The 21,754-nt window shown below is 40.0% G+C and overlaps 2 pseudogenes; one reads left to right on the top strand and one right to left on the bottom strand.

Moving 5' to 3' along the window:
• Positions 1–2,439: 2,439 nt before the first annotated feature.
• Positions 2,440–2,810, bottom strand: LOC123840766 (pancreatic progenitor cell differentiation and proliferation factor-like; annotated as a pseudogene).
• Positions 2,811–12,285: 9,475 nt separating this feature from the next.
• On the top strand, positions 12,286–13,058 carry LOC123840764 (L-lactate dehydrogenase A chain-like; annotated as a pseudogene).
• Positions 13,059–21,754: the final 8,696 nt, after the last annotated feature.

Below are 21,754 nucleotides of genomic sequence, written 5' to 3'. Positions count from 1 at the left end.
TTTTCTTCCTTTTAGAACCGAATGTTCATCCATCCATCCATTCATTCATTTCTGGTATGATTATGTTTATTAAGGTGAATAAAGAAAAAAGATTCAGTCTACATTTCTTGACATTCTTTTTGTTTCATGTCATAGTGAATACTGAAAATAATTTTGTCGTGTAGAGGAAAAAATGTTTTCTGTATCAAATATGCTAGGGATGTCACTGGTTGGAAATATAGGAATTACTGTTGAATGCGTGGCAGACCTCTCCAAATTGTTACTGCAAATGAAGCCCATGAGACCCTGGGAAAAGAAATGCTATCAATTTTGTCCATCCTGTGCTTGTTAACTGACTCCCATGACAGAGAAGAAGAGTACTGCTGGCCTATGTTTTGAACCTTCTTTCATGTCTCATGAAATTCTTAATGATCTATCCTCTTAAGACATTTTGGTGAATCCTTTTAGGTTTCCTATATGACATATAGCATTTCATTCAGAGAGACTTTCTTCAAATGGATATGATGTCTGTTAGCAGTGTATTCCTTTTCATTCTCAGAGCTAATGAGTTAAGGACAATTTGCTAAGGGGGTGCCATCAGTGAGGATTTTTTTTTTTTTTATCAGTGAGGATTTTTGAGTTGGATACCAGTTAGAAGCTAATAATATACTTGTTAATTATCTACACTTTCCATTGCTAGGAAGAAAATGCTAAAGTACAATAAAGAAAAAAATATTTCCTTTACTCAAATAAACATTGGCATAGCAACCAATAGACTTCATATTTACCTTCCCTTCAGGATTTAAGCGTCCAGGTAGAAGTTTTCATTTTGTATTGTGGAATAAAGCAAAGGTAATAAAAATGAATTTGTTGCATACAATTTTTTCAAAAAACCTGGAAAAATGTGGACACATCATATCTAGTATCTGAGTTAGATTTAGCAAGTATGTTGAGAACAAAGAGGTTTAATATAGAAATTAGGGCTTCCAGGAATATAGGGAGAGTTGAGTGGGTTCTTCTGGTCACCTTGTCATGCTGATCTCCTTCTTATACACGAGTGACATGGTCACATCAGTGGGTTCTGTGGTAAGTGATGAAATCTGTAATGACCACAGGACTCAGACCTACTGTAGCTATCTCTTCAACAGGAAGAGACAAGCACAACCAGGTTATCAGAATAATCTGGCCAACACCCTCCTGCCTGGATACTGTTTGGGTGGTCACTGCCAAGACCTGACTCTGTGCTTCTTCTTTTTCAAGCTTTCATGGCTGACCAACACCTCTCTTAAGTGACACCATCTTTCCTTTAAGGTGTAATCTTTAATCAAATGATCACACTGTTGATTCTGGATTTAACCCCAGTAAAACTGTGTGGGCCAGTTTGCATTGATTTTATAATTTCGACTTCAGAGGACAATCTTATAATTATTATTTTCTGGCAATTTATTATAACATACCAACTACAGTGACCATAGGGAAGTTTGTCAATCAACCAAGGGTTTTATGAATCTCTCTTCAGTGCACTCACTTCTGAATTTATAGACAAGTATGAAGAATTGGAAAGGGTTCAGAGGAAAGCCATGAAGATGATTAATGAATGTGAGAATGATATGAAAAGACCAAAAGTACTGAGGGAGAGAAAGCTGAACATGAATTTAATAATAGTATCCAAAACTACTGGATTGTTAAACATAAGAGACCAAATTATTTTGCCACATAAGGGAATTAGGCTTGACAGAAAGAACTTCCTTATGGTGAGAAATGTGACCATGAATGGCTACGAAAAAAGGATTGAAATCTGCTCTGCAGAGTTTGAAAAATGATGTATTTTCACTTTTTATAGACTGTAGTCCTTTCTGAAGGCAGAGAAATAGGCCACATAACATTTCCATTTTTTTCCAGATCTGAGATTCATAGGTTAACTTTCTCTGGACTAGGGTAATGAATCCTTCCACACTGAAGTGAACCAAGAACTAAAAACTTCAGGTGGTGACTCAAACTAAATTACAAAGAAATTCCTTTTTTTGTGCACTGGTTCTAACTTCTTTTTGGCAAGATAACTCTTTGAGATATTGATAGACCACCACATACTTACCTGTGCATGTGCCAAATTTGCATACAATTTCTGGGTACTCATGGACTCCCCACAACCTATACAAGGAGCCCTTTAAGGGTCAAGGGACCCAAGTTAATATATTCTTCTTCAGAGGGGATTTATTCTTTTCTTTCCTTTTTTTTTACTGGCTGCTTGTAGTTTATTTTCCACTTGGTGCAAGACACAGGGTTACAGAGTGTCAGGAAGGCTTGCGTGTGGCGTGGCTAGTAAAGAGTGGGGTTCTCTCAACTTCCTTTTTGCTATTTTACTATTTTAATATAAAAGAACCCAACTGCTTCTGCTTGGAGTGGCTTGCCTAGTCTGTGGGGAGGGAAGGGGAGGAAAGGTAATGGGCTCTCCTGAGCCTAGCACCTCCTGAAGCCCAGTGGTGGCCACTCAGGACCAGAGCTGGCGTGGGCTTTGCCAGGCTGGCCTCCAGGCTGCTTCCTTGTGGCTTCCAGAGCCATGTTGCAGGTGATCGTGCCTCTGGAGACCTGGGGAGATTTGGAGCATCCTAGGGACTCCAACACTGTAGCCATGAACGGGAGAGTGGACTTGCCCCAAATGAAGTTCGCCCAGCAGTGACCTGGGTGGGCCCTGGGGAGACGGGGGTGGTGAGGGATGGCTTCCCCAGGGTTCTCTGCACTTCCCCAGGGGCTCTTAATGGAAGTGGAGCCCAGGTGGTGCCGGTAACAGCCGTGGCCACAAGCCAGCTGCGGGAGGGGATGGCTGCCATGCTGGTGCTTGTAGGCTGGTGGAACCCTCGGCGGCGACCCCTTGTGGGCTTTGGTGCACGATCACGGGTGGTGGGGACCCCGACGCTAGCCATGAACCCATTTGCAGAGGAGTCCCATGTTTTCCCATTTCTTAGGATTTTAGGTCTGAAGGGTCTGTAAAATATGGAAGCCCTATGACTGAGGTGTGGGTGAGATCTAGAGGAAATTTATTCTTATCTTAGACATGGCCAATCCCATTTTTATAGAAAATTTCTTCTGGAATATTCTTGGTATCATGAATTACCTTCACACCACAGGAAATGTCTGATTGGAAATACCTCTTTTCTTTCTCATCTTCTTTTGTTCTCCTTCCTGTTCTTTTCTCTTCCTTTGAGTGTCCCACATCCTTCCCTGGTCTTCTCCTTTGTTCCTTCCTTTGCGTAAAGGTCTATTAGTTGCCCCAGGACATAAGGTAACAAAAAGATTGCCTATTAAAGCCCAGAATCTGATTAAAATTACATGATAAACAAAGATCACTTAAGTCCACTCGCATAAGTTGGTCTAAGTCCTTGGTGTCACTCATACTTTATAGTTACCTGTGATGGAAGAACTGTTTATAAGCACAGACTGTAGAATCTGGAAATGGCTCTTGTGCTCCTGGGATTCTTAGAAAAATCTGGGAAGTGGGGTGCCTGGCTGGCTCAGTTGGTTGGGCGTCTGCCTTTGGCTGGGCTCATGGTCCTGGAGTCTAGGGGTTGGGCTCCCTGCTGGGCGGAGAGTCTGCTTCTCCCTCTGCCCCTCACCCCACTCGTGCCCTCTCTCTCTCACTCTCTCTCTCAGATAAATAAAATCTTAAAAAGAAAGAAAGAAAGAAAGAAAAATCTGGGAAGGGGGGCCTGGCTGGCTTAGTGGGTGGAGCATGCAACTCTTGATCTGGGTGGGGTTGTGGGTTCTAGCCCCACCTTGGGCATAGAGATTACTTAAAAATAAAATCTTAAAAAAAAAAAAAGAAAGAGAAATCTGGAAAGTCTCCTCTTTTGGTTGGGGTCTGAGGCACTTAGGGAAAGCAAATTTCTCAAACCTCTCCACATAATTGGAATCAGGTTCCTTTAGAAAAGGTTTACATGAGAGGCGCCTGGGTGGCTCAGCTGGTTAAATGACTGCCTTCGGCTCAGGTCATGATCCCAGAGTTCTGGGATTGAGCCCCACATCGGGCTCCCTGCTCAGTGGGGAACCTGCTTCTCCCTCTCCCTCTGCCTGCTGCTCTGCCTACTTGTGCTCTCTCTATGTGTCAAATAAGTAAATAAAATCTTAAAAAAAAAAAAAAGGTTTACATGAAAAGCCAAGAGGAGATTAGGGTAAGACTCACGCTTTATCCCTAACACTTTTTTTCCTGCCCTTTCCCAAGAATGAAATTATGTGAGAAATCATTTTGCCTCATGTTACTTTGCAGAATTTCCACTTCTGTGCAGCCCTTTCTTCTTTGCTGGTTTCTCTTTGAGGAGCTGTTATGGAAGCCATTTTCCTGTGGATCAAGGACAACACATTCATTTAATACTTAATCAAGTGTTTATTCATGGAACTCACCTTCCCCAATTTTGTAGCATTCTATTGCTTGTAGGCCAAAGATGTCCTCGCTGGGATTCAGTTTGAGGAAAATCTTGCCATAAAATAAACTTTCCAGAAGTAAGAGTATTTATATATGAGATCTAGAAGAGGAAATAATACCAGGAGACATATTTGGAAGATTTTCTCCTACTTTTAACTTAAAAACATCACCAGAAGCAAAAAAATTAAATTTTAATTTGAAGTCTTGACCAAGTATCTGTTTTAAAGCATGAGAAACAAAGAAAAAATAAGCTATACTTTTCTTTTAAGCAATGAGCTGGATTTACAAAGGAATCTTTTGCTGTATAGGTACTCAGATCATTTTAATCTAAAGATGGCAAAGTCAAGGGGATGGCATTTCTTATTGCCAAATACTACATACTGAGATGCTGTACTACCTTTTTTTAAATTATTTTATTTTTTTAATTGAGGTATAATTGACATATAACATATTAGTTTTAGGCAAATAGCATAATGAATGACTGGATATTTTACACAGTGTGGAATGATTACCACAGTAAGTCTAGTTAACATCATCACCATATAATCATATCACATTTTTAAGGTTAGCATCAGGTCAATTAGGGCCTGACCTATTTCAGTTGTTAAGTATTTTACATATCACCCCGTGTTATGGACAGCATGAATTCCATAGTTCACTATATTCCCCTTTTAGGTTGGGCAACAGGGGAATCCAGAATTTGCTATGTGCTTTCCCTTATCCCTATGCAGAAACTTGAGGCATGCATTTCTGTGAACTAACTCTCCTGGGCTTTTCTTTTTCTTCTTTTCACTTTGCTCTGATTACTCTATCTTTAGAAAAGCATCTCATTGTGCTACTTCTCAGTCCATAAATGACCTGAGATCTATTTTGTGCTATGGTAGGGCATTAAATAAATAACACAGATAATTTTATGATGATATAATCTTGAAGCTTAAAATTCAAGAGGAAATCACACCTTTGAAAAATGAGTGAGTTGACAAGTTCTATTTCAGAAAATGTGAGTCAAAGTAAATTGCACGAACCTGAAGTTTCTGCATAACTCCCCACAATTAAGCCCACAGCAATGACAGGCTCTTGAATAAAAAATATTTTTCCAGGTCCAGATTTATGTCATACCAACAGGTATGTTTGGCAGAACATCATCTATAAGTAGTTATACAGAATTTGTAACAAAGTCCCATGTTTTCCCATTTCTTAGGATTTTAGGTCTGAAGGGTCTGTAAAATATGGAAGCCGTATAGTGAATCTTAAGTATTTTTCCATGGAACTTGGTCATGGAAGAATACTTCTTGGTAGCACTTAAGGTTCCCTGTTGCCATTTCTGGTGGAGCTCTCCAGCTTCTAGAGCCGCTGCTGGTTTTGTGGAAAGGCTGGATAGTCCCCTGGAGAACACAGAGCAGAGTGGTTGAGCAGAGAGGCTGCTACACGGCTGTGGGTGCAAGCAGCAGTAGAGGGCTCACCTCCGTTTAGGAATGAGTTTGCTTATTTGTTGTGAAAGAATAATTTGGGAGGAGAAGGCACTTCTCCTGAACAAGGTGTGCAGGAGTTCTTCCAACCATAGCACTTTGTTTTTCTGTTGTCAGCACTTGGCTGCTTATTTATGTATTTTTCTTGAGCTTCAACAATTTTCAACTTTGCATTTCTCCTCATAATCCGGGAATCAAGGAAATAACTCTCTTTACAGTCACTTGACTATTCTTTGGCAGATCTCATGGTATCCCGGAAAGTGACAAAGGAGAGGGAGCATGAAGAGTTGAAGGGAATCACCCAAGAGGATGAAATGAGCAAAGAAACTGAGTTTCTTGTATTCGTCCTTGGCCCCAGGTGATGGAAGAACTTTTACTTCTTGAGACTCCAGCATTTTAAGGGACTCTTCAGATTATGGCTAAAGCAATTATAAGTTGGGAGCCTGGTTAAACTTTAAAAATAAGCCTTCTGCTACAAGACATAATCTTTTCCAGTTTCTGAAATCTTTTGGTAGAATCTTAGAAATACATTTTCCCATTATGTTCTGTCTTTTCCTTTAAAGAATACATTAAATGAACTGAGTTCTGGAAAATATAAGGTGACAAATAAGATCACAAAGAGAGGTAACCTAAGGTCCCATTCAGATAAGAATGAATAACTGTGTCCTGCCCTTTTCCTGATGGATGCTGAGCATCCACAGTTACTCTTGTTATGTGCCGGTCATCAGACAGCAGAGTATAGGGAAATGAAGCAATAATACAGGAAATCAGGGAACTCTGTTGGTGGGCTTGAAGAATACGATTGGAACGCTGTATTTGGGAGCTCTGACATTAGACAGATTTGAGGTTATATTGGGCAGTTACTTCCCCTCTGTCTCTACTTTCCAGTATGTAAACATGTCCTAATCTGTAAATAGCAGAACGATGTCATTAAATCTAGTTAAATAAAATACTGTGCGAAAAGTGGAATTCACTCATGTTTTTTTCCTAATATTTATATGGTTTCATATATTATGTTAAGATTCCTGATCTACTTGGAGTTTACTCTGGTATGTGGAGTGAGGTATGGATCTAATTTTATCTTTTGCCAAGTGACTACCATTTATTAAAAAACCAATCTTTAAAAAATAAAATAAAATAAAAACTCCATCTTTGCCCCACTCATTCAAGATGCACCTTTATCATACACTAAACTTTCCTATGTCTTTGGATCCATTTCTATTCTTTTTATCTGGTCTACTTGTCTATCATGTGCTCCCACCACAATGTTTAAATCACAGAAATCTTACCATAGGGTGTACTTTAGGTAGACCTAGGTTCCCCTTACAGTTTCCTTTTTCAGTGCTTTCCTGATTACATGTTTGTTTTCATATGAACTTTAGTATCATCTTGCCTAACCTCATAAAAAAGCTTGTTTGTGTTTTATTGGGATTGTTGTAAATTTATCAGTTAACTTGGGAAGAGCTAATGTCTTTATAATGTTGATCATTCTATTCAAGAACAGGGGAGGTTTCTGCATTTGTTCTACTTTAGTGTCTATCAGAGAATGCCATTAATGTTTTAATCCAAAGAAGAGATTAATGATGAAAGATTCAGGGCCCAAGGAGTCACTAGGCACCACCATCAAACATGACGTGATAGTGATTGCCTCCTCATAATCCATTCAACTAATATGTAGTGAGCACTTACCGACCAGATGGTAGACTTTATGCTAGGTCCTGTGGATACAAAAGTAAAACAGCTGGTGCCTGCCCAGGAGGCACTCACAGTCTAGTGGGAGAGACAGGTTATTAAATTGACGGTAGCAATTACTCTTCCTTTCTGAGGACAGCCCAGTCCTTTCACAGAGGAGAACTAGATTCAGTGTCCATGAGACATCCAAGAGGATGTTGAAATTGGTTGTACGAAACCCAGTTGGAAATTTGTTTCTCAATTTCATTTATGCGTTTGATAACTTTCACTTACAACTGCATCTTAGAAGATAATTTAAAAGTCTCATTGTAAAGTGTTGAAGCCCCTCTTGTTCATGCGTGTGTATCTAGTGAGATACCAAGTAGAATGTTGAAATTAGTTGACTCCAGCAGCAGCTGGTACACAGCAAGCTTCTCTCCTCCAATCACTTTATTTTCCCATGGTCATTAATAATTTGCCTAAAAAGGAAGCAAATCCTTTAAGAAAATTGTATTACTCTCCCCCAGTTTTTCTACCAGTGCTTGCAATTTAACATTTGGCTAGCACTTTCGGGGAGTGATGGCAACATTGGGTATCATGTTTATATGCTTTTAACAAAATAGAGTTTCTCCCTCAGCTGAGCTAATAGTCACTTCGAAACTTTCTTACTGTGACTCCTTCAAGATTAATTCAATCTTATTTTAACCCTATGGAGAATCAAGCAGAATCTTGAGTCAAGTGTGATCCTGTGGGAAATTACTTAACCCTTTCAGGATTGTCAGTGTTCCTGGAAAAGAGACAATTTACTTTCTGAGCTCTTTCTGGCCAAATATCTAGTATAAAATTCTCAGTCACATTCTCTTGTTAGGAAACAATTCTAGGTTTCAAAATGGAAATAAGATAATGATGACCTTTGGCTGCATGCTTCTAACTGCAGAATTAGAGGTAGCCACTCAGGGAAGGGGATGTGGTGGGAGAAGGGAAGTAATCATATGCTTTTCAATTTTTTCTCATCTCAGCTTGAAAGTAAAAGGAGACATGTTCACTATAGCTTTTTTTTTTTTTAAGATTTTATTTATTTATTTGAGAGAGAGAGAGAGCAAGAGTGGTGGGGAGGGGCAAAGGGAGAGGGAGAAGCAGAGTCCCTGCTGAGCAGGGAGTCTGATGCGGGCCTCCAACGGGGGCTCAATGCGGGGCCCCAATCCCAGGATCCCGAGATCATGACCTGAGCCGAAGGCAGACGCTCAACTGACTAAGCCACCCAGGTGCCCCTCACTATAGGTTTTCAAAAAGCAAAGCCTGTTTCTTCGGGGAAACCTAAGAGTCCAAGAGGGAAAGGGATAGAAGGTAGTCTGAGAAGCCTTTCGGAAGGGGAAGGAGGCAGCTATTATTCAAACATAAGCTGAAAGTAACCTTAGATGGAATTTACTCAGGTAACTCCTAGAATTTTACTAGTGGGTTCTGTTTTCTTTTCTTTTTCTTTCTTTCTTTCTTTCTTTTCTTTCTTTCTTATTAATTTTATCCCTCCTGTTTTCTGCACAGCATTGTAGTCATTCAGCTAAATCCATTTATTCCCCATCCCCCATACCAACCCCCACCGGGAACCCCTTTCTCCACCCTCACTTGTACCTTTGCTCTATCATGTCATTCTGGAGTGTGCTACGGATTACATGGTCTCTAAGGCTCTGTGCTTTATCACCATCCTCAACGACCTCCACAGCTGTTCTTTTTGATTCTTATCCCACTTGCCCAAGAACATGTTACATCCAGAGATCACCTGAAATCATTGGTCAGACCAACTAATATAACAAGTTTTCTACTAGTCATTCTTCCATCAAACAAGAGTGTTCCAAAATAATAGGCAACACTTACATAATAACACAATTTATGATCAGAAAATTTCAAAAACTTAAGAAAGTGAGGCTACTGTGCCAAAGAGTCATTAAATACTGGCTGACAAGCTGGGAAATGTGAAATATGGAATGAAATAGGAATTTTCCCATTTAGTGTTCTTATAATTATATAAGATTAAAATATCTTTGATCTTTTTCCTTTCTTGTCATCTGCTTTGTTCAGAGAGTTTGACAAGGTACCAGCAGGAGAGGAAGGCATGCCAAGGTAGCTTGCCAGTAGTAAGCTTGCTCCCCCATTCCCTCCTGCCAGTGTGGACAGAACATCCCCCCAGCCCATGCGAATCTTTTAGGAAGAACAGGAATTTCTCACCACCATTTAGGGACCTCGAGGCTCTCCTAGAGGTAGTGTTTAAGCCTCATCCAATGCAACCACATCCACCAATGCACTTCATAGATGAACTTCTGCTCCTTGGATTCCTTAGCCTCTCCCCACCTGGTCACTTCCATTTCATTCCATGTTCAGATTTGACAGAATACGTTATTAAAGGGAACTTCTATTTGGTTATTTTATAGTGTTTACATTTTTCACAGAAAATTAAGAGAAAATTCCATTTGTTTACCCACAATACACATTTTCTTGTAAATTCTTTGACAAATTTATATTAGTTGTTTCAAAGTTCCTGTCTACTAATTTCAGTAACTAGGTTATCTCTGAGTCTATTTCTGTGTCATCCAAATTTTATCTTATCACATTTTTCTGCTTCCTCAGATTTTTGAGAGAGAGATAGTGCGAGCATGAGTGCAAGCATGACTTGAAGAGAGAGATTTCCAAACATTGTGAATGAAAGAACGTTGGAGCCTTTTGATCTTGAGCTGGGAGGGGTAGACTGCGCTTTCAGATATACCGGATTCACTTTGGGCCCTGAAGGCCAATCACTGTTTAAACGCCCAGGACCATGTGATTGCCCTTTGCTCACCAGCCCAGTCATCCAAGAAAGGACTGACTATTTCCCCCTCACCCCACAAAGTCTTCCTATCTCTGACAGTTCACCTAGGGCCCTGGATCCAGGTATGGAAGCTGCTGCCATTCTCTGCTCACCTGTGATGGGTGATGGGTTTGGGCTCTATTTCACAATATTACAACATAGCCTTTTGCTACTGGCATAGTTTTTTATTTTACTTCTACCACACTTTTGAGAGCCACATAAAAAATTCATATATATTTATATAAAATTAAATATGAATATAAATACATTTAAAAATATATATAAATATAAAAATACATTTTTATATGTGCACACACATGTCAAGTCATATTAATTGAAAGGCTATCTTATATGTCCATCTCCATGTAAAGGCCAGCCCATGATATTACAAGTTCCATTTAAGGCTATGACTAAGCTCCACTTTCTCCAGAGCACTACAGCCCAAAGAGAGCTTTTCCTGACCTTCTACTGACCTTCTTATCTAAACTACTCACCTGAGATTCATATGTTGGTAGGTATATTGCCTTATATTGCTGTCTTATATCATTTTTAAACTTTTTTTTTTAAGATTTTATTTATTTTTTTTGAGAGAGAGTGAGAGTGAGAGAGAGCATGAGAGGGGAGAGGGTCAGAGGGAGAAGCAGACTCCCCACTGAGCAGGGAGGCCGATGTGGGACTCGATCCTGGACTCCAGGATCACGACCTGAGCTGAAGGCAGTTGCTTAACCAACTGAGCCACCCAGCCACCCTCATTTTTAAACTCTTGAACATTTGGATAGTCACACATTTTTTTCTCTAAGAAGGTTTTATGCTCACTAAACACTGTATCCTTTATACTTTTCCTCAGCCCCATGTATGGTTTTGCCACAGAGTTGGCCCTCATTAATTGAGGAGAATGCCTGGCCCTGCTAATTCACTGAATTTCTAGCTGGAACCCTCCTCAGATTATCTGGGTTTCCAGAATTGCTAGGCTCCCAAATCTGGAAGAGTGTTATTCTCTAATAAAATATATAATGATCTTTTTAAAAAGCATAAGACAATCCATGGGAGATATACTCCTTGTTTTCAAGGTTATATGATAGAGTTGGAGGGGTAGTTCCCCTAGGAAATGCCCTATCCTCCTGAAATAACTCATCAGTTCCTTGGCAGGTGGATCACCCACCATTACTGTTTCAGCACCTTTAGCAGAAAGTTGCTTTTTGGCAGTCCCCCTGTGGGACCCTAACAACCTGGCTTCAACTAGAAGATTTAATTGAAAATCTGTAAAGTCTTCTTCATAAAATCAGAAGTGCAACCTAAAGTGCAACTTCATTTTAGCTTACTTTATTGTACTAGTTAGGGCTCTCCAGAGAAACAGAACCAATAGGATGTGTGTGTAGGTACGTGTGTATATATACATCTACGTGTGCATCTATTTATATATGAGATTCTAAGGAATTGGCTCATGTAATTTTGGAGACTGGCAGGTCCAAAATCTGCAGGGTGGGCTGGCAGCTGGGGACACAGAGAAGAGCCTATGCAGCAGTTCAAATCTGCCATCTGCTAGAGTTCTTCTCTTGCTCAGAGGAGGTTAAGTCTTTTGTTCTGAAGGTCAGGCCTTGATATGAGTGCATGAGGCCCACCCATTATGGAGGACAATCTGCTTTATTCAAAGTCCACCACTTTAAATGTGATCTAAATCACTCTCTCAGAAGCATCTAGAATAATGTTTAACCAAATATCTGCACACCGTGGCCCAGCTACACTGACACATAAAATTTGCCATTACATCTGGTTTATTACTTTATTTTAACCACAGATACCTCAAAACTCCCTTGGCTTAATGTGACTTTTATCTGCCCGAGAACAGGGACCCCCTGCAGCTTATTCATTACTGTATCCACAATAACAATTCCATAGATGGATGAACACCAAAAATTGTCTCTGGCAAAGACTATAACGTGACTGCAAACTCCAAGCTGCTTATTATCACACCTGGGGCATCAGCAAGAAGGACAAAGCCATCTTAATTTGGTCCAGCCTAACATGAACATCTTTAAATTCATCATTCCTAATATTGTGAAATAGAGCCCAAACGGCAAGTTGCTTGTTGTTTCCAATCCAGTGGATATCTTGACCTATGTGGCTTGGAAGATAAGTGTCTTTCCCCAAAACTGTGTAATTGGGAGTGGCTGCAATCTGGATCCAGCCCGGTTCCATTACCTGATAGGAGAAAGGCTGGGAGTTTGCCCACTGAGCTGTCGTGGGCGGGTCCTCAGGGAGCGTGCAGACTCTAGCGTGCCTGTGTGGAGTGGAGTCAGTGTTGCTGGTGTCCCCTTGAAGAATCTGCACCCTGACCTAGGCGCTGATGCAGATAAGGATCAGCAGACAGAGGTTCACAAACAGGTGGTTGGCAATGCCTGAAAGGCTGTACGTCCTGGCCATTGGACTGTTTGTGGCTGATTTTGCAGAAAGTATAATGAAGACTCTTAGGCGGGTGCATCCAGTTTCCACCATGATTAAGGGTCTCTGTGGAATAAAAGGTGATGTCTTCCTTAGTGTTCCTTGCACCTTGGGATGGAATAGTAGAATCTCAGATGCTGTGAAGGTGACTCTGACTGCCGAGGAAGAGGCCCGTTTGAAGGAGAGCACACGTACACTCTGTGGGATCCCAAAGAGCTGCAGTTCTAATGTTTCCTAGTGTCGTCCCACTTCACTGTCTAGACCACAGCAGGATTCTAGCTGGAGGTTGTGTATATTGTCCTTGTTATCTGATCTGTTATTGCTCAAGTGGTAATACTGAAATGGCCTAGGGAAAACTTCCGTTTCCTAGAGTTACAGACAGGCCTGGTTCACACACCCCTGCAGCTCTGTCCCGATGCTGGATGATCCCTACCTGGTGCGGTCCTAGATGGGTCAATGAGAAGTGGCTCCACCACCTCAGGGGCACCGCTGCCAACATGGCATCTGCTGCAGCAGCTCTTCGAAGCACATGTGTGTTCACTGTGCGTTACAGGACTCCTGGTTCCCTCACCCACCATGCCCAGTCCAACTTTTTTCTCCAATCACATGCTGGGATCTGATGCATAAATCCAGTATTGCATGTATTGTGCACAACTGTTCTAAAGGATCTGATTTTGTGCACTGTAGATATCAGGTGTCTCACTTGGAGGCCATAAGGGGCACATACTGAAATGGATCATCCTAAATATGTAATCCATAATAAAAAGATTTCTACTCATGACACAGGCCAAATCGTATTACCCTACATTGTCACAGGGACAGGAAGTGTGTTTGTTACTTGATAAAGGAGACTCTACTTCCCTTAGCACACTGTAGCTTTTTGATACCTGTCTTGCTGCTCCTCTCCCTTGTCACTTGTCCTTTACAACACACATGTACCTCCTCCTTCCTTTTTGCCAGATATTTCTCTACCTTAGTATTTTCCCCAAGTGTGGAATGGGAATAATGTTCATTCTAGAATTTGAGCAGCTTTTTTGTGAAATTCTCTTGTTCTCAGTGAGGACTGTCAGTTGATCTCCTGCCTCTTGCCCTGTTCGTACTCACAGGCTAGAGCATCACAGCCAGGCAGGTGGTAGTCAGGATGTTTGTGTCACTAACCTAAATGAAACAAGGCAGTAGATCTACAAGTCACTTACTGTGCCTTGTCCCTCCTTTTTCCTTCCCTCCTGCTAGTTTTTTCAGAGCTATATTTACAGATGGAGTCTGAATGTGCAGACCAGGTGATTTTGCTCTTGAATAGGAAATAGATGGAAATATTTGTGAAGAAAAGATTCATAATTGTTGGACACTATTTGAGTCTAATGACTTCAGAGAAAAATGTTTATGCTGCACTCTGTTGTATGTTTTCTTCTCTATGAAAATAGTGTAACATGTAGGAAACTCAGAAACAAGTTTGTTAGTGAATATTTTTATCTATGGGGTGTTTACTTAGTTTTCTTGCTCTGAACACCAGACTCTTGACTAGACAAATGATGTTTGACCTGCCCAGTTCTGATTTTTGTCCAGAATACTGGTTCTTGACCTTTTAGGGTCACAGTTCTCTTTGAGGGTCTAAAGAAAATCATGGACCCATTACCTAGGAAAATTCACATATTGACATGAAATTTTATGTAGATCTTTATTCTTGATCCAAATATCCCTGCAAGTCTACCCATGTGATTCCATTTAAGACTCTTGGTCTATGACTAGGGATTTTGCTTACTCCAGATTTTGTAAAGGATTAATTGAGAATAGCGGAACCAACTCATATTCTGAAAAGAAGCTGTAAATTATTAACCTAACAGTGAATCTCAAATGAATGGCAGTGGTTTTGTCACGGACTTCCCATTTCCTTCTCTAGGAGCTAGTCTCTGTCTCGGGGTAGCTCAGATTTTATGGCCCCTCAAGCTATAACAGGACCTGCTACTCTTCTTCTGGAGCCTTACTGGGGGCATACATGTTTATAGTTAAGAGCTAACTCACTCTTCACTTATGCACTTGTGCAAATTTCTTTTTAAGTACAAACTCTCTCAACTGTATTGCTAAGGAGTTCTTTTTCTCTCTTAAAAAAATGCCTGCTACCAGTAAGTTCCCAAAGGACTTTTCTCTCTGTTTGCAGGAAGCTGCAGTTTATGACCTATCTTTGTATTGAGTATGTCCCATCACTCTTTGTTCTGTGCTCTTTGCTATCCTTAGGGGCTGGAAGAAGTTTTCAAACACCTTTGGTTGAAAAAATGTCTTTGTAATTGAGGTTTGAGCTACAAGCAGATCCCTTGCCCCAAATAAGGTAGAAACATGTAAGCCATTATACCTCCTGTCCCTCTCCCCCAACCACTGGCTGAAGCATCTAGGCTGCCCCCCATTACCTTGTTATGCTCAGTAGGCAATGGCAGATTGAGTAGAGAAGGTGAGCAGAAAGTAAACTCATTTTATTTCATAGTTATCCAGTCTTATCTCACAACTTTAATCCAGATACTTTTAGAAGTTTGCTTCAGGCTGAGGTTTTAAAGCAAAATTTTATGTTGTGAAACATTTTGAATCCCATATCCAAGCAAATAAAATCCAAGAAGGCAAAAATTATTTCTAAGGCCTGTAAGTTTAAAGGCAGTTAATATATTCATTCTTTCTTTAACCCATTAATTATATAGCTTATAGAGTAAATATGAAATAAGCCTTCTGCCTTCTCAAAAATTACTGAATGATAAAAATAAAGATTTCAGATAAGAGATCAACTATTAGCCTTGGATTGAATCTACATAATAGACTTTGTGGAACCACACATCAATTTCAAGTTTCTAGTGATTTAACAATCTGCTCTTAGGAGCTGGTAGAAGCTGGCTCCAGCACATCCTATGTCAAGTATCCATCTTATTGGGTTCTCTATTCTGTTTCATTGGTCTATTTATCTGTTTCTATCTTAATTGACACAGATTTTTAATAAATATTGGTAGGCTAAATCTTTCCATTTTATTCTGTTTGGGGAAGGGATGTTGGGTGTTTGTGGGGTTTTGTTTTCTTATAAAGAAGAGCTGTATTTAGAATCTATTGTTCAATTTAGATTCTGCTGAATCAATACTAACTCTGTTAGGAACTTGAAATGCAACCTCCTGCATGGAACTGGTCTTCTGGAAGGTAAAAGAAGAGCTGAAAGGAAAGAAGTAATCATTTTGCCTGAGAATATGTTAAATCTCTGCATTGCTCTTTTGATGACTTCTCTGGCCTCCACTGCTGGCAGGAGTTTGGTCTATAATGGCATGATGTTTCTTGACACTTTCAAAGAGAAGAGAAAAGGAGAAGTGCCATTGAGGTTTATTACATTTTAAAGGTTAAATTTCCACAGTAATTTCTAAAGTTGTGACTAGGAGGTGGGAAGGAAGAATTAAGTTGGTATGAATTTTTGACTCATCTTTATAAGTAGTGTGTGAATGACAGTGGAAGATAGTTTCAGGTTGAAGTAATGGATCCATGACTTTCACAAAAGTCATTTCTCAGGTTACCTACATTTATTTTTTCTCTAAATACCTATAACCATCATACTACTCAGAGTTAAAAACATCTTTACCTAACAAAATTTTAAGTTTTCTTTTAGATTTTCTATATATAATATAAACAGGAATAGAGATTTTCCTCACAAAATATATGGAAATAAATGTAAACTTTTTCAGTGCACTTTGTTAACATAAAGGTTTTGGTCATTTGGGGCGGGGGGGACAAAACCCAAAATACCCAGTGCAATCCTTAATTTTATGTGTCAACTTGGCTAGGCCATGGTAACCAGATATTTGGTCAAACACTAGTCAAAATGTTGCTGTTGAAGATATTTTGTAGATGATATTGACATTTAAATAAGTAGTCTCTGAGTAAAGCAAATTACCTTCCATATTGTGGGTGGGCCTCACCCAAACAATTGAAGGTCTTAAGCAAAAAAAAAGACTGGTGATGTTTCCTAAGGGGGAGGGCCAGCAGACTGCCTTTGGACTCAAGCTGCCCCATCAAATTCTTCCCTGAGTCTCTAGCCTGCAGCCCTCACCTGCAGATTCCAGACTTGCCAACATTTATAATTACATAAACCAATTCCTTAAAATCAATCAATCAATCATTCATTCAGTCTCTCTCTCCATATGTGTGTGAGTGTATATGTATATGTATATGAATATCTATATATCTTCTTGTTTCTGCTTCTCTGGAGAACCCTGACAGTCCAACCAGAAAGGACCAAAGTTATCTAAGGCTTTCTAAGGATGTATATGTATAGCTATGAGAGCACACTTTCATTTTGCTACCGTTATCTACTGTTATGCTTTGGCCTCTAAAGTATAGTCTTGACGTGGTACTTGCTGATAGGGATCAGAAGTTACTCCTGCAGAGACTTATGACAACTCAGAAAAAAAGTTTTAATTTTAAACTTGTTGAAAAGGAAAAGTTAATTTAAATTCTGTCCCCAGTGCTTGTGATACTTGGTAAAACTGGCACACACCTAAAGAGATTGGCAGTATACCTGCGTACAATATATTTGGAAAGCAATAAATATCAAAGGTGTATAAAAATGTTTATATCTTTTGACTTAATATTCCAAGTTCTAGGTTTTTGTTTTCAAAACTTATCTAGAAAATTAGAAAAACACTATGCGCATATATATGTATATATAATACATACATAGCAATATATATATATTGATCTATAATTAGTTATCAGATATAGTTATATTATATAGTTATATATATTATATATGCTTAGTTTTTTAGTTGTGGGCTGGATCATGCCTCCCCCAAATTCACATGTTGAAGTCCTAACCCCCTGTAGCTCAGAAGGTAACCATATTTGTAGATAAGGTCTTTAAAGAAGAAATTCAGTTAAAATGAGGTCTTTAGGGTGGACCCTAATCCAATAGGACTGTTGTCCTTATAAGAAATGGAAATTCGGACACAGACATGCACACACAGAAGAAAGACCACGTGTAGCCAGAGGGAGAAGAAGTCCATCTACAAGTCTAGGAGAGAGGGCTTAGAAGAAATCAACTCTGCTAACACCTTGATCTTAAGACCTCTAGCCTCCAGAACTGTGGGAAGATCAATTTCTATTGTTTAAACTATCCAGTCTGACACTTTGTTATGGAGTGCTAGCAAACTAATACTTGTTTAAATACGTATGTCTATACAGATTAGTTCTAAGACTAAATAAAATCTAAATAAGCAATAGCAGAAAGATATTTAGATTTAAATTGATGTATCACTATGTTGGACTATTATATAGTCCTTAAAATGAAAATTAAGAGACTTTATTGAAAAGAAATTACAATAGGATATAAACAAACAATAGCATATTATCCAGCAGTCAAACAAAACAAAACAAAACTGCCTACATTCACATGCACAATGCTCCAAAACATAACACTGAATGATTTTAAAAAAACAACAGTGTGATTTACCATTTGATACCGTTAATATAAATGGGAAAGCACTTTCACAATGAATAGTTTATATAGCTCATGGATAGATATGCACTTAGATAAAGGTAGATAATATGGATTGGAAGAACACACCTTAAGTGTATGAGCATGGGTCCCTGTGGGTGGAGTCTGGGACTGGGATCTACAAGGAAGGGAACTAGCCAGGAAACTAAAAATCCTGAGGAGCCTGGATGAACTGATGCAGATAATGTGCCTGGAGGCAGAGACAGCCAAGGAGGCTTGATTGTATCAATCCAACTCTGCCTCTGAAGTGCAACTAGAAACAAATAGATGGTAGTGAAAGACCAGAATGCAAAAAAGTCTATGCTATAGTGAAACCTCTATAACAGAATTTATAGGGCTGAACAAGAAATTAAAGAACAGGGGTGCCTGGGTGGCTCAGTCATTAAGCATCTGCCTCTGGCTCAGATCATGATCCCAGGGTCCTGGGATTGAGCCCCACATTGGGCTCCCGGCTCAGCGGGAAATCTGCTTCTCTCTCTCTCTCCCTCTGCCCCTCCCCACCACTCGTTCTCTCTCTCTCTCAAATAAATAAATAAAATCTTAAAAAAAAAAAAGAAATTGAATAACAGAAAAATAGATAAATAATGGTGGTAACATTGAGGGTAAATTTTGTTCTTTATTTTTGTGTTGATGAGAGATTTTTTTACTTTGGTTATTATTTTGTCCTATAAATCAAATTCCTGAGGCAAAATAAAAGAATGAAAAGTTGCCTTTAGCCCAAGATCCTCATTGTGGTATTCCGTTCTTTCCAGAGAAAAAAACAACCTGGCTGTTGTCATCAACAAAACAAAATAGATATAATTATCCAAAAATTCAAGCAAAAACTCTACGGTGACCTCAATTATGCGTGCAGTCGAAGCCCAAAGTGAATTTGCCACTAGAGATATGGCTTCAGCTGAGTTCTGTCTTTTTCATTCTGTTCTCCGGATGGTTTCTTGTTCGCAGTTCCGTCTCCCTCTCTCCCGCTCTCCCTCCAGCAAACACCTAAAATAAGCTTTTTGACTCCCTAGCTTCTCCTTGTACCCTGCTGTCAAACGCAGTAAAGAGAACAAAGAAAAGCCAATTTGATTCTGACTGTTCTGAGACCTTCAGTAGTCATCTCAGTCACTGGGAGAGAGGAGAAATCCTGCCCACAGATGCCAAGTCGCTCCTCGCCCACGGGCACTGGTCGGTGCACGGAGCTGCCGCGCGGGCAGAATTCCGTTGAGTGGGCTCTCCGCGGCTGAGAGATCCAGGGGAGGAGAGTCCGTTACGTGGAGGTGGCTTTCTCCTATGTTCTGTTTCCGAGACTAGCTCGAACTTCAAGCCTTCTCATTATAGTCAGCTATGATTTTTTTCCACCGTGAGGTGGAAAGCTTAAATGCTGGGCAGTGATTCTCAACTCCCAATGCACGTGACAATCACGTGGGATGTTTTCAAACATCTCCAGTTGTGTGCGCCACACTCAGACCCAATGAATCAGCATCTCTGGGGGTGGGTCACGGGTATTGGGAAATCAGATATGCGGCCAGCACCATGAACTACTGGGCTAGAATCCTCATTTATTCAGTGTAGCTCTTCTGTAATAAATAGAGTCACCGTGTTTAGCGTCAGTGTCAGCCGGCTCCTGTAACAGATGTCAGGAGACTCTTACCTGTTTCTAATGAGACTGGCTCCTCTGTCAGCTTGGATATTGAAAAAGAGGAGCATAGTGATGGGATTATTTCTTTTTAGAATGAGAACTTATTATTCTGTTGTTAATGTGATTTAATGTTGAAATGAATGAGTTTACAGGCACAAGGCACTCTTTTATTTTATATTGCTAATCAGAAATATGTGAAAATATCTCCCTCCCCATATTTCTTATTAAAAAACAAAACAGATCAGGATAATTTTTTAAACTGATTCTCTAGAAGCCTTTCAGAAATGTGGGAGTCGGTAGTAAAAGTGTAAATAAATGTTCTTTTCAGAGTTTAACTTAGACAAGATGTCAGATTTTGATCTCAATTGCATGCTTCTCCCCCAGTTGTATTAAGTAATTAATTTAGAGAGACAAGAGAAGGGACTCAGAGGGAGGTTGAATACCCTTCTTTCATGGGTACAAACCTGCTATGTCTCCCATCTTTAAAAAAAACAACAAAACTTCTCATTGATCCTATATCCTTTCCAAGTGACATCCCATATCTATATCCCTTTAGAAAGAGTAGTTTATAATTGTTTTTCATTCTAATTTTTTCCTGCTCCTGTTCTCACTTTAACTCTTTTGAGCCAAGTTTTGTCCTTGCATTCCACTGAATTATCTTTTGTAAAGGTCACTAATAGCCTCCTTGCATTCAAAAACAATGGTTATATCTCAGCCCCATGTCTTACTCATCTCATCAGTAGAATGTAACAAGGTCATTACTCTCTTGATCCTTTACTCCTCATCTTGATCCTTTACTCCGCTACTTTCTCGTGATCCCCATCCCATCTCCCAGAGTGCTCTTCTCTTTGCTGTACAGGTTCCTCCTCATCTCCCTGATCATTCCTATCAGGTTGTCTCAGGGCTTCTTCCCCTGCCCACTCTCTACCCTTCCTCTAGAGCCAAGGAGATTTCACATATCCTAAAATTCCACATATATTTTAATGTCTACCCACTTATATTTCCATCTTCTACCTTTATCCTGAAGTATAGACTCATTTGTCAACATCTCCTGTTGGACATTAGTATCATCTTTGGTTTAATACACAAAATGAACTCTTGTTTTTTTCCTCCTCCAAACTATTCCTCCCACAGTCCTCCCTATCTTAGTAAATGGCAACTTCGTTCTACCAGTTGCTTGGCCAAATATCTTGCCTTCATCCCTGATTTCTTTCTTCAATACTCCATATCCAATTTATTAGCTAATCCTGACAACTCTACCTTTGAAATTATCCAGAATACTACCACCTCCACTGCTACCAGCCCCTTCCTGATTACCATCACCTGTCATCTGGATTATTCTAGTAGCCCACGTACTGTCCTTTGTGTTCCCATCCTTGCCAGCTCTTCTCCTCCAGTCCTCTCACCCCCACTGCACAAAGCAGCACACAGCTCCACACATAAGCCAGGTATATCATTCCTTGTTCAAGACCCTTGCAAGCCGGGATGCTTGGGGGGCACAGTCAGTTAAGGGTTGACTCCTGGTTTCCCCTCAGGTCATGATCTTGGGGTTGTGAGATCTGAGATTGTGCCGTGTTGAGTTCTGTGCTTAGCATGGAGTCTGCTTAAAAGACTCTCTTTCCCTCTCCCTCTGCCTCCACCCCCCCCCACCCCCACTCAGGCTAGCATGGTCGCAGGCACCTGTACTCTCTCTCTCCCTCAAATAAAGAAATAAATCTTAAAAACAAAACAAAACCCTTGCAAGCCTCCCCCGTGGTTCAGAATAGAGACCAAATCCTCATGGTGACCTCTGAGGTCCCAC

Source organism: Mirounga angustirostris, unplaced genomic scaffold, assembly GCF_029215605.1.
Source record: "Mirounga angustirostris isolate CCGP_5_RB_7025 unplaced genomic scaffold, mMirAng1.0.hap1 SCAF_8, whole genome shotgun sequence".
In the NCBI taxonomy this organism is placed as follows: domain Eukaryota; kingdom Metazoa; phylum Chordata; class Mammalia; order Carnivora; family Phocidae; genus Mirounga; species Mirounga angustirostris.
The sequence above is the reverse complement of the archived record's forward strand: the minus strand, read 5'-3'. Positions and strand labels throughout refer to the sequence as shown.